The sequence below is a fragment of the Phacochoerus africanus genome, chromosome 3 (genome assembly GCF_016906955.1).
Source record: "Phacochoerus africanus isolate WHEZ1 chromosome 3, ROS_Pafr_v1, whole genome shotgun sequence".
Lineage (NCBI taxonomy): Eukaryota > Metazoa > Chordata > Mammalia > Artiodactyla > Suidae > Phacochoerus > Phacochoerus africanus.
The window spans coordinates 133,612,395-133,625,068 of NC_062546.1; the positions used below are offsets into that span (position 1 = coordinate 133,612,395).

Here is a 12,674-nt window from a genome sequence, read left to right on the forward strand (position 1 = left end):
GGGGGGAAATCCCACAAAACACACACACAAAAATCCCATGTCTCATTTAATTTAACCGCATTTAAAATTTGTGGACCCGAATGATTATTTCTGTTTTGCGACAGATCAAAACTCATTGTACAGAGGTAAGTTTGATGCCCTAGTGGGGTTCATAATAGATATTATATCACTGGTTGGGTATATTTTCACATATGTATAAAGGTCAGTCACACCACTTGTGCCTATGGCTCGTCTCTTTCACCCTCCAGTTCTGTTAGCTGACTGATACTCTTAGTCAATTTAAAGGTATGGATTTCCCCCCACCCCACCCCTGCCTAACTCCTTTTAAACAGACTTAAAGAGTCAGACTTAACTTTAATTGATTTCACAGTTGCCTGTAGAATTTGCGTATTGAGAATTTGTAGCAAAATTATTTCAATTTCTTGTTTGTATGAGAGGTATGTGTGTTTAGTTCCATGTTTTTTTACAGCTATATTTAAATTGTATTCTAATTTTCAAATTGTAACATTCATTTAAGTTAGTAGGCTATAAAGTTGTAGAACATTCAGGTGTTATGTGTTGTCAGTGGTCTGTGTGTTTCGTGTGTGAAATACAGACCAATTTTCTTTAGTTTTTCATTTTCTTTTTCTTTTGCTTAATACCACTTTAGTTATAACACTACCTTCAATTATTTCAATAGTTGTTTATAAAGAACCTTGGAGCTTAAGTTCCATGATGACTTTTTGTGTTCCATGATGACTTTTTGTTTGTTTATTATAGTGGTAAAGTAGTTGTTATAAGGTCAAAAGAGTTATTAACTTGAATAATTTATATACCATGTAAGTTGGTAATTTTAGAGCTAGGCTGTTGATTAAACACTAGAAAGAAACATTTTCTTCATTATTTATTTTTTATAATAATAGCCTAAGCCAGTGTTTAAAATTCAAAAAATATTTGGGCCAGGCTTTCATTTGATTTATATCATTGTGTAGTTTTTTAGTTTACTCAGCATTCAGCTTAGTTTCTTAAATGTAATAAATTCTCAATAAATGAAAAATAATTAAAGTATTTCAAATTCTGTATATTTATTCAGATTTTTTAATCCTATGAATGGAACATGTATAATTTGTCATTATATGTGATCACCATATATCCATTTTAGTTTAATATAAACATAGCCTCACAATAGTTGATTTAAATCTAAAGTTTGTGTTAGTTTCTACTTGTGAATTTTTTTTTTCTCATTGAAGTCATAGGATTGTAAATAAGAGACATGAGGGCAAGGGTAATTGAAGGAATTTTGGAGTTTTCTATGAGTGAGGAATGAAAACCCATCCTGTCTGTTTTCCTGGTAGCACCTCCTAACCCTGGGAATCCCTCCCTGGGCCCACTACTGATTCATTATCCTGACTGCTCTTACTCTGTGCATTTTTCCTCCTTGAATTCTGATCCACACTTTTTTCCCCCTTGAGTTATAGAGCTATATACCTCAGTATCTTTATTTGCCTAGGATATAGCCATCTAACACCTCAAGTATTGAAGCTTCTTACTTGATGGCTCTGCTTCTGTAATGAATTAGTGGTCCTCCTTTTGTTGTTGTGTGTGTTTATTTACTCACGTTTTTTAATTTTTATTTTATGGCTGCACCTGTGGTTCGTAGAAGTTCCCAGGCCACAGATGCAACCTATGCCACATCTGCAGCAATGCCAGATCCTTTAACTCACTGCACTGAGCCAGGGATGGAACTTGTACCTCTGCAGCAACCAGAGCCACTTCAGTTGGATTACTCAGTACTTTAAAATACATTAAAGAATACTCAAATAACTTTGTGTGCTTATGTATATACAACCACAATTTGAATAAGGTGGTATATTTGTGAACTGTACTTGCCTAATTATTTTTCTATCATTTTTATGTTGTGACTTTTTACAAAGCTGCAGCAGTTCCCACTGTGGCTCAGTGGAAATGAATCTGACTAGTATCCATGAAGATGCAGGTTCGATCCCTGGCCTTGCTCCGTGGGTTAAGGATCAGACATTGCTGTAAGCTGTGGTGTAGGTTGAAGATGCAGCTCGAATCCAGCGTTGCTGTGGCTGTGGTGTAGGCTGCCAGCTGTAGCTCTGATTGGACCGCTAGCCTGGGAACCTCCATATGCTGTGGGTACAGCCATAAAAAGACAAAATAAATAAATAAAAAGTTAATTTGAAAAGCCGTAAATGTTATGTGTGACTTAAATGTCCTACATTTTATTTTATTTTTTATGTTTATTTTTAAAATTTTTTATCTTTATTTTTCTTTCATTTTTATGGCTGCACCCACAGCTGGAAGTTCCTGGAAAAAGAGATGGAACCTGCACTTCTGTAGCAACCCGAGCTGCTGTAGTCAGATTCTTAACCCACTGTACCACAGTGGGAACTTCTCCTATGGTGTATTTTAATAAAAAGGCATATTTTTGTTTTCACAGTAGTGTACATACTATAAGTAAATTCAGTAGTGCCTTTCCTCTGCAAAGCCCCTGTGCCCATCTAGATTTCAGAAAATAAAGGGAGGTGCAGACATGTTCCCTGTTCTCAGTGGGCATACTAACTGCTTTGGGGTAGAAAGAACATCTCAAGTCATATTTCCATTTTCTTTAACAGGAAATGGCTTCAGGTGGCAGATGATGCTAAAATTATAAACAATGGAAAGGAACTAAGCTTTCTGAATAAAAGTAGATTTGGGCATTTGAAAATGGGATGCTATGCTGTAGTGGAAAGAGCACATTTCTAGAAGTCAGAAATTGTGTTTTGGTCCTGATGATCTATGCCAGTATATGTTTCATCTGTCTTTCTAACTACATTTTAAGCTTCTTGAAGCCTTCATTTAACCATATAGCTATAGTGCTGGGCACATGGTAGGTACTTAAGTATTATTTGGAGTGTGGGCTTGATCTTTGCCTTTATGTTTGAAAAAATGATAAATTTTTTCAGAGCCTGTAAAAGAAACTCCAGATTTTTCTCTGAGAAGACCATGTGGACCATGGAATGATTCGGAAAACTTCAGGTTAAACAAAAATAAACAGTTTTTTTTCTACTCCAGGATTTTTCCTAGAGCCTTTAATATTCTATCATGCAACAAATTTGGGAGGTAGAAAGAATATTCCGAAGTTCCTGTCATGGCTCAGTGGTTAACGAATCCAACTAGGAACCATGGGGTTGCGGGTTCGATCCCTGGACTTTGCTCAGTGGGTTAAGGATCTGGCATTGCCATGAGCTGTGGTGTAGGTCTCAGACGCAGCTCAGATCCCGCGTTGCTGGCTCAGATCCTTTGTTGCTCTGGCTCTGGCGTAGGCCAGCGGCTACAGCTCTGATTGGACCCCTAGCCTGGGAACCTCCATATGCTGTGGGAGCGGCCCTAGAAAAAAGGCAAAAAGACAAAAAAAAAAAAATACAGTATATGCAAACCTCCTTAAGTAGAAGTGAACTCTATAGATGGTATTTTCTTGAAATTTTTTCCCCCAAAATGAATACTTAAAAAAAAAATCTTTGTCCTAATGCAGAAAAAGAAGTAATTGATAAAACTTGCTGATGTATTAAATACAAAGACTGAAGGAGAGTCAACAAAAATTTTGCCTAGGTTTCTAGTTTGAGACCCAAGATAATTATAAGTTATTAAGTTTAGTTTGTAGAGAAACGTGAGTTTGATTTTCGAAGATACTGAATTTGAGATGTCTTCCTTGGGAAACAATATGATGATTGGTAATATTACTAAGTTTGTAGGAAACCCCAAAATACCACCTGATCTATATCAGTTATTAAATGTTTGAGCTCCTTCTGTAACATTTTTACCAATTTGAACCACTTTTACATTTGAATAACTCAAATTATAGGGAACTCATTAACTTAAACTCTTCTTTAGATAGCTTTGACCAATAAAAGGTTTTTCTTATATTGAACCCAAATTCAGTCTTCCCATAGCTTCATTCCATTAGTCCATAGTTCTGCAAACTATGTAGTCTAAATCAGTGGCTCACAGATTTTAGCAAGCATCAGAATTACCTGGAAGACTTTCTAAAAACCCAGATTTCTGGGCTCTTCCCCCAGAATTTCTGACTCAGTAGGACTGTGCATTTATAACAGATTCCCAGGTGATGCCGATGTGTCTGGTTTCAGGATTGCACTTTGAGAGCTATTAGCCTGAACTTTGTCTGACAGCTTTTCATGTATATGAAGATAGCTGTTTTGTACCTTAAGTCTTTTCCAAGCTTCATCAAGGTCTTTCGAACATTTCCTATATGTCATTTTAAGCAACTTTCCTGTACTGGTAGCTCAGATTCTGAGTGTGAAGAACTCTGAAGTGAAATCTGTTACATATAGTCAAGAGCCAACCAATAAAAGACTTTCAGTGTTCTGAAACACTTGCATTGGTAAATATTGAAGTTTATGTGGTTGTTTTAGAGGTTAGTTCCTAATTTACCTCTGTTTGTTAGCATAGCCTCCAGGAAAGGGGAGAAATCTACCTCCACGTGAGTGTACATGGCAACCAAACTCCTTTCTGTTAGCTTTTTTTTTAAATTAGGAGAGAGTTCCTTCAGTATTCAGTATAGCAGCTGGCTAGGGTACTTTTAAGGTAATATTGCTGATTAAGATGGCTAGAGCCATTGGAGATCTCTGAGACAGAAGCTTTCAATAGTATTTTTAAATTATTAGTTGTTCTTTTGTTTTTAGGTTTATCTGCATTATTAAAAGAACTATCATGAATGTTCTGGTTCATGCAAACATCTCTGTTTATTTACTTAATTTATAGGAGTGCAAAAGCAGGTTAAAAAGTTTGTGCAATTGTAAGGCTCTTGATATACATTTCTCAGTTGCTTTTCTGATAAATTATACTAATTCACATTTCCACCAACAGTGCTGAGAGTGTCTCTTTTATCATACCTACTCCAAAATTGGGCATTGTAAAGCTCGTTTGATAGGAAAACAACAACAACAACGTCTTAATGTGTTAATTGGCATTTCTTAATTAAAAGGGGTCAGCTAGTGAGGATGAACATTTTTCATATGTTATTTCATTATTTCTTACGTAATTAGTTGCATTATGTTCTTTGTCCATGTTTCCATTAAGACTTTAGTATCTGCTAACTTGTGTATTGACTTTTTGTCATTGATCAGGCAACAATTTTTTCAGGTTTTTAAAAACTTTTTTAGTACAGGTATACCTCGCTTTATTGAACTTCACTTTATTGTGCTTTGCAGATAATTGTGTTGTTGGTTTTGGGGTTTTTTTTTGTTTTTTTGTTTTTTTGGTCTTTTTTAGGGCTGCACCTGAGGCATATGGAGGCTCCCAGGCTAGGGGTTGAATTGGAGCTGTAGCCACTGGCCTATGCCACAGCCACAGCATTGCTGGATCCAAGTTGCGTCTGTGACCTACACCACAGCTCACAGCAGCGCCTGATCCTTAACCCACTGAATGAGGCTAGGGATCGAACCTGCGTCCTCATAAATGCAAGTCAAATTCATTTCCACTGAGCCACGACCGGGAACTCCATGTTTTGTTTTGTTTTTTTTAATTGAAGATTTGTGGCAACACTGCATTGAACAAGTCTATTGGTGCCCTTTTTCTAATAGCATCAGCTCAATGTCTCTGTCATGCTTTCGTAATTCTCAGTATTTCATACCCTCTACCAGCAAAAAGAATATTATTCACTGAAGGCTCAGATGATGGTTAGCTTTTTTTTTTTTTTTTTTTTGGCATAAACAAACTGTTTGTTTTTGTCCTTCAGGGCTGCACCGCAGCCTATGAAAGTTCCCAGGCTAGGGGTCGAATCAGAGCTGCAGCTGCAGGCCTTAACCACAGCCACAGCAACATGGAATCTAAGCCATGTCTGTGATCTATGCTGCAGCTCATGGCAATGCCAGATCCTTAACCCACTGAGTGAGGCCAGGGATCAAACCCGCATCCTCATGGATACTAGTCAGGTTCATTATCCCTGAGCCATGACCAGAACTCCAGCAATAAGTATTTTTTAATTAAGGTGTGTACATTTTTTTAGACATAATACTATTGCACACTTAATAGATTGTAGTGTACACGTATATGCACTAGGAAACCAAAAATTTCATATGACTTGCTATGTTGCAATATTCACTTTATTGCAGTGGTCTAGAATTGAACTCATGATATCTCCAAGGTATGCCTATATTCAGAAATTTTAGGTTATAATGTCAATTATATATATATATATATATATATTTTTCGTCCAGTTGGATTTGTGCCTTGAATGTTGCCTCACCCAGATCTGATTGATTGATTAATAAAAGGGTTGATTAGTTTTATTTTGCTTATTTTTTATTTTTTGTTTTTATCTCTCAGCATATGGAGATTCCCAGGCAAGGGGCTGAATTGGAAATGTAGCTGCTGGCCTACACCACACCCCCAGCAATGCCAGAACCGAGCCTCATCTTCAACTGACACCACAGCTCACAGCAACCCCTGATCCTTAGCCCACTGAGCAAGGCCAGGGATGGAACCTGCATCCTAATGTCCTAATGGATTCATTTCTGCTGAGCCACTGAGCCACGAGGGGAACTCCCATTTATTTATTTATATTTAAACTGAAGTATTATCCATCAACAAATAGTAGCTTTCTGTAATCCCCTTCTTGCAGTCCCTGGCAGTTATCATTATATTTTCTTCTTATGATTTTGACTGCTCTATGTGCCTCATCATATAAATGGAATCATACAGTATTTTTCTTTTTTGATTGACTTATTTCACATAGTATAATGTCTTCAAGGTTTATCCATGTTGTAGCATACTGCAGAATTCCCTTTCTTTTTAAGACTGAATAATAGTCCATATTTCTTTATGCCTTCTTTAATTTCTTGCAGCAATATTTTGTGGTGTTCTTTGTACAAATCTTTCGTCTCCTTGGTCAGTTTAATTCCTAAGTATTTTATTCCTTTTGATACTATTATAAATGAAATTGTTTTTGTAATTTTTTTTCAGGTCATTCATTATTTTTATATAGAAATGCATTGTTTTTTTGAGTTGACTTTGTATCATTCTACTTTACTAGATTCACTTATTAGATCTAATTTTTTTTTTTTTTTGGTGGAGTCTTTAGGATTTTCTATGTATAAGATCATGTCATCTGCAAATGGAGATAATTTTACTTTTTCCTTTCTAGTTGGGTGCCTTTTATTTCTTTTTGTTGCCTAATTTCTCTGGATAGAACTTCCAGTACTGTGTTGAATAGAAGTGGTGAAAGCAGGCATCCTTGCCTTGTTCCTCCTCTTAGAGGAAGTGCTTAGTCTTTCACCAATGGGGACATTATATTCACTGTGGGCTTTTCATATACGGCTTTTATGATATTGAAATATTGTCTTCTATACCTAGTTTATTGAGTACTTATCATGAAAGGGTGTTGAATTTTTTTAGAAGTTTTTTCTGCATCAGTTGAGATGCATCAGGGAGATGATTTTTCCTTTCATTTTGTTAATGTAGTGTATTACATTGGTCAGTTTTTGACAAGCTTTTTGGAGGTGGGGGCAGGGAGGCAGTGCCCACAGCATATAAACTTTCTCAGACCAGGAATCAAACCCATGCCACAGCAGTGACCCAAGCCGCTTCAGTGATATTTCAAGGTCGTTAACTTGCTGTGCCACAAGGTAACTCCCATGTTGGTCAGTTTTGTATGTTGAACCATCCCTGAATTGCAGGTTTTTATCCCACTTGGTCTTATGTATAGATAGCCTGTTGAATATGCTGCTGAGTTCTGTTTGATAATGTTTTGTAGAGGATATTTGTACCAATATTTATAGGAGATACTGGTCTGTAATTTTTTTCATTTTTAGTGTCTTTGGTTTGGGTATCAGGGTAATGCTGGCCTTATAGAATGAATTAGGAAGTGTTCCCTTCACCAGTATTTTTATCATGCTTTTGGTTATGGTTTGATTTTTTAAATTTTTTTTGTTTTAATTTTTTTTCTTTTTGTCTTTTTTTGCCTTTTCTAGGGCTGCTCCTGCAGCACATGGAAGTTCCCAGGCTAGGGGTCTAATCAGAGCTGTAGCCACCGGCCTATGCCAGAGCCGCAGCAATGCAGGATCCGAGCCACATCTCAACCTACACCACAGCTCACAGCAACGCCAGATCCTTAACCCACTGAGCAAGGCCAGGGATTGAACCTGCACCCTCACGGTTCCTAGTCTGATTCGTTAACCACTGAGCCACAACGGAAATTCCTGATTTTTTTAAAATGTAAATCATTAATCTGTCCAGGTAGTGATAATGTGATATGGAGAAATTTAGTTTTAAATGTTTTCTGTATTTAACAGTTAGAAAAGTTAAAATAGAATATGTTCAATTCTGTAGTGGTAACTAAAATAGAATATGTTTGATTCTATGTCTTCTATTCTACTGATTCCAAATAGTTTTCTAGAATTTTATTATTATGATACCTATTTTTAAATGACTTTCCTCTCTTTGAATGACCAGAATGTGTGCCAAAATGCAATGTACCTAAATTGTCCATGGCTCCACGTTTTTCTCAACTTGGGTCATCCTTGATTATAGCTATATAGGCTCTTACATAACTATCCTACCTCAGTTTCCAGGGCCTTTGTTGGGGTTTTCTTCACCTTCATTGCCTGGTTGTGTGCTGTTCTGAACAGATAAGCATGATGATAGAAAAATGATAACGTATTCACTGCTACCAGAGGTCATTAATATCTGTCCCATAGACAGTGTTTTACACGGATTACCTTTTCTCCCCCATCTTTGTGATGTAGTTCACTGCTATAAACCATTCTCTACTTCTTGCCAAGTTGTTTTTCTGGGGAATTTGTTCTGATTAGATCAAGAAACAGTAATGGAGTGAGTGGGACAACACGAAATATCACTGACTGCTGTCTCAAAAAACACCCATAGAGAAACCCATAGAGAAACCAGCTTCTTGGTTTTCTTTAGTATGTTTCTGAACCAAAACATAGTGAAAGAGGAGCTAAGGATCTTTATATATCCTTGTTCTCTCTCCCAGCTAACTAGTGGGTATTTTTTTGTTCTGTTCCTTTGCCCTGTACTACCTCAACTTGTTCATTCTTTTTTTTTTTTTCAACCAATACGTAATGAGTTCTTACTATGTGCCAGCATTTTGACAAGTACAAGATATCTGTATATCTATCTATCTATATATATATGTTTCTTCTTCTTCTTCTTTTCCTTCCTTCCTTCCTTCCTCCCTCCCTCCCTCCCTCCCGTCCTTCCTTTCCCTCCTCCCCTTCCTTCCTTCCTTGTCTCACAGGAGGCATATAGATGTTCCCAGGCCAAGAATTGAATCCAAGCCACAGATGTGGCAATGTGAGACCTTTAACCCACTGTCCCAGCCTGGGGATTGAACTGGCGCCACCACAAAGATAACCAGATTCTCAACCTACTGTGCCATGGCAGAAACTCCAGTATAGGATATATATAATGTTGAGTAAAATGGAATATTTCTTCTTTTATTGATGGCAGAAATAGTTTTTGAACTTTGTCAGCAATGTATTTTGGTGATGGTATACTGTTTTATTTCCCTATTTTTTTTCTTTCTTAATAATTATTTTCTGGAAAGTCGACAAAGCCTATATTAAAAACGATAGCCTCCAGTTTTAAATTCTTTGTCATAGGCATTTTTAATTTTTTTATAACTCAATGAATTTTTTTACATTTATAGTTACACAATGATCATCACAACCCAGTTTTACAGCATTTCCATCCCAAACCCTCAGTGCATCCTCTTACCCCTCAACCTGTCTCATTTGGAAACCATAAGTTTTTCAAAGTCTGTGAGTCAGTATCTGTTCTGCAAAGAAGTTCATTGTGTCCTTTTTTCAGATTCCACATGTCAGTGAAAGCATTGGATGTTGGTGTCTCATTGTATGGCTGACTTCACTTAGCACGATAATCTCTAAGTCCATTCATGTTGCTAAAAATGCCGTTATTTCTTTCCTTTTAATGGCTGAGTAATATTCTATTGTGTATATGTACAACATCTTCTTGATCCATTCCTCTGTCGATGGACATTTAGGTTGTTTCCATGTCTTGGCTATTGAAAAGAGTGCTGCAGTGAACATTGGAGTACATGTATCTTTTTGAGTCATGGTTTTCTCTGGGTAGATGCCCAGGAGTGGGATTGCTGGATCAAATGGTAGTTCTATTTTTAGTTTTCTGAGGAACCTCCATACTGTTTTCCATAGTGGTTGCACCCAATTACATTCCCACCAACAGTATAATAGGGTTCCCTTTTGTTCACACCGTCTCCAACACTTACTGTTTGTAGACTTTTTGATGGTGGCTATTCTGGCTGTTGTAAGGTGGTACCTCATAGTGGTTTTGATTTACATTTCTCTAACAACGAGTGATGTTGAACATCTTTTCATGTGTTTTTTTGGCCATCTTATGCCTTTGTTGGAGAATCATCTGTTTATATCCTCTGCCCTTTTTTTGATGGGGTTGTTTGTTTTTTTGGTATTGAGCAGTAGGAGGTGTTTATAAATTTTGCAGATGAATCCCTTGTCAGTTGCTTCATTTGCAAATATTTTCTCCCATTCTGTGGCTTGTCTTTTTGTTTTGTTTAGGGTTTCCTTTGTTGTGCAGAAACTTTTAAGTTTAATTAAGTCCCATTTGTTTAATTTTGTTTTTATTGTCATTACTCTAGGAGAAGGGTCTGAGAAGATGTTGCTGTCATTTATGTTGGAGAGTGTTTGGCCTAGGTTTTCCTTTAAGAGTTTTAGAGTATCTGGTCTTTAATTCATTTTGAATTTATTTTTGTGTATGGTGTTAGGAAGTGTGCTAATTTCATTCTTTTCCATGCGGCTATCCAGTTTTCCCAGCACCACTTATTGAAGGGGCTGTCTTTTCTCCATTGTATATCCTTACCTCCTTTGTCATAGATTAGTTGGCTATAGGTGTGTGGGTTTAATTCTGGGCTTTCTATCCTGTTCCACTGATCTATATTTCTGCCTTTGTGACAGTACCATGTGGTTTTGATGATTGTTGCTTTGTAGTATAATCTGAAGTCAGGGAGCCTGATTCTTCTAGCTTCATTTTTCTTTTTCAGGATGTCTTTGGCTATTCTGGGTCTTTTGTGCTTCCAGACAAACTTTAAAATATTTTGTTCAAGTTCCATGAAAAATGTCCTTGGTAATTTGATAGGGATTGCATTGAATCTGTAGATTGCCTTGGGTAGTATAGTCATTTTGATAATATTGACTCTTCCAATCCAAGAGCATGGTATGCTTTTCCAGCTGTTTGTGTCATCTTTGATTTCTTTCATCAGTGTCTTATAATTTTCAGAGTACAAACCTTTTGTATATTTAGGTAGGTTTATTTTTAAGTATTTTATTCTTTTTGATGCAATGGTAAATGGGATTGTTTCCCTAATTTCTCTTTCTGATCTTTCATTGTTAGTATATAGAAATGCAGTTGATTTCTGTGTATTTTGTACCCTGCAACTTTGCCAAATTCATTGATGAGCTCTAACAGTTTTCTGATAAAGTCTTTAGGGATTCTCTTAGTATAGTATCATGTCATCTGCAAATAGTGATCATTTTACTTCTTCCTTCCCGATTTGTATTCCTTTTATTTCTTTTACTTCTCTTATTGTCATGGCTAGGACTTCTAAAACTATGTTGAATAGTAGTGGCAAGAGCAGACATCCTTGTCTTGTTCCTGATCTCCGTGGGAATTCTTTCAGCTTTTCACCACTGAGAATGACGTTAGCTCTGGGTTTGTTATATATTGCCTGTATTATGTTGAGGTAGGTTCCCTCTATTGTCATAGGCATTTTTTAAGTTGCAATTACTCAGGAAATAATTTTTATGGATACAGTGTTCCTTATCCTGACCAGAAAGTATTATTTCCTCCCAAACCTCTCACGACAATTAATTTACAAGTGTCCCCTCTTTTTTCTTAAACTTTCTTTGATGAATAAAATTAGTATTATTAACAAATTTATCATGTTTTACATGACAACCTCAATAAATGTTTTGTCATGATAGCACTTAGCTTACTTTGGAATTTTCACATAGTTTTGAAAGGTAAGCGGTAAATCTGCATTAGGTGATAATGGATGAAGAATTTAGTTATTTTAAAAATTTATTATCTGGCATTTATTATTAAAAATATAATTTGAGGGATTTTCTTTTTCTCACCACTCTGTATATAAGGAAATGGAGATAATGTTTGTATGTGATTCTTTTTTTTTTAATTTATTTTTTATTGTTATTTCCCCCAACGCACTTTTTTTTTTTCCCACTGTACAGCATGGGGACCCAGTTACACATACATGTATACATAATTTTTTCTCCCATTGTCATGCTGTGTTGTAAATATCTAGACATAGTTCTCAGTGCTACACAGCAGGATCTCATTGTAAATCCTTTCCATGAGCAATAGTTTGCATCTGTTGACCCCAAGCTCCCACTCCCTCCCTCTCCCCCTGGGCAAGCACAAGTCTATTCTCCAAGTCCCTGATGTACGTGATTCTTATATTTAGAGAAAATTTTTTTCTAGAACTTTTTATACTTAATACTTTCAGTAAATATTATGAGCTTTTAAATAAAAAAAGAATTACAAATTTAGTATCTAAGAAGACAAGAGTACATACAGACCTATACATGTGAAAGGTAATAAGTAAAGCGTTGTTTAATTTTAGAAGTAAGCATATTGATAAAAAT

At 36.2% G+C, this 12,674-nt stretch overlaps 1 protein-coding gene across 1 annotated transcript in view; it reads left to right on the top strand.

Annotated features, from left to right (window-relative positions):
• The window catches only part of PSMD14 (proteasome 26S subunit, non-ATPase 14), a 103,144-nt gene that overhangs the window by 42,787 nt on the left and 47,683 nt on the right, over window positions 1-12,674 (top strand). The window lies entirely within an intron of this gene.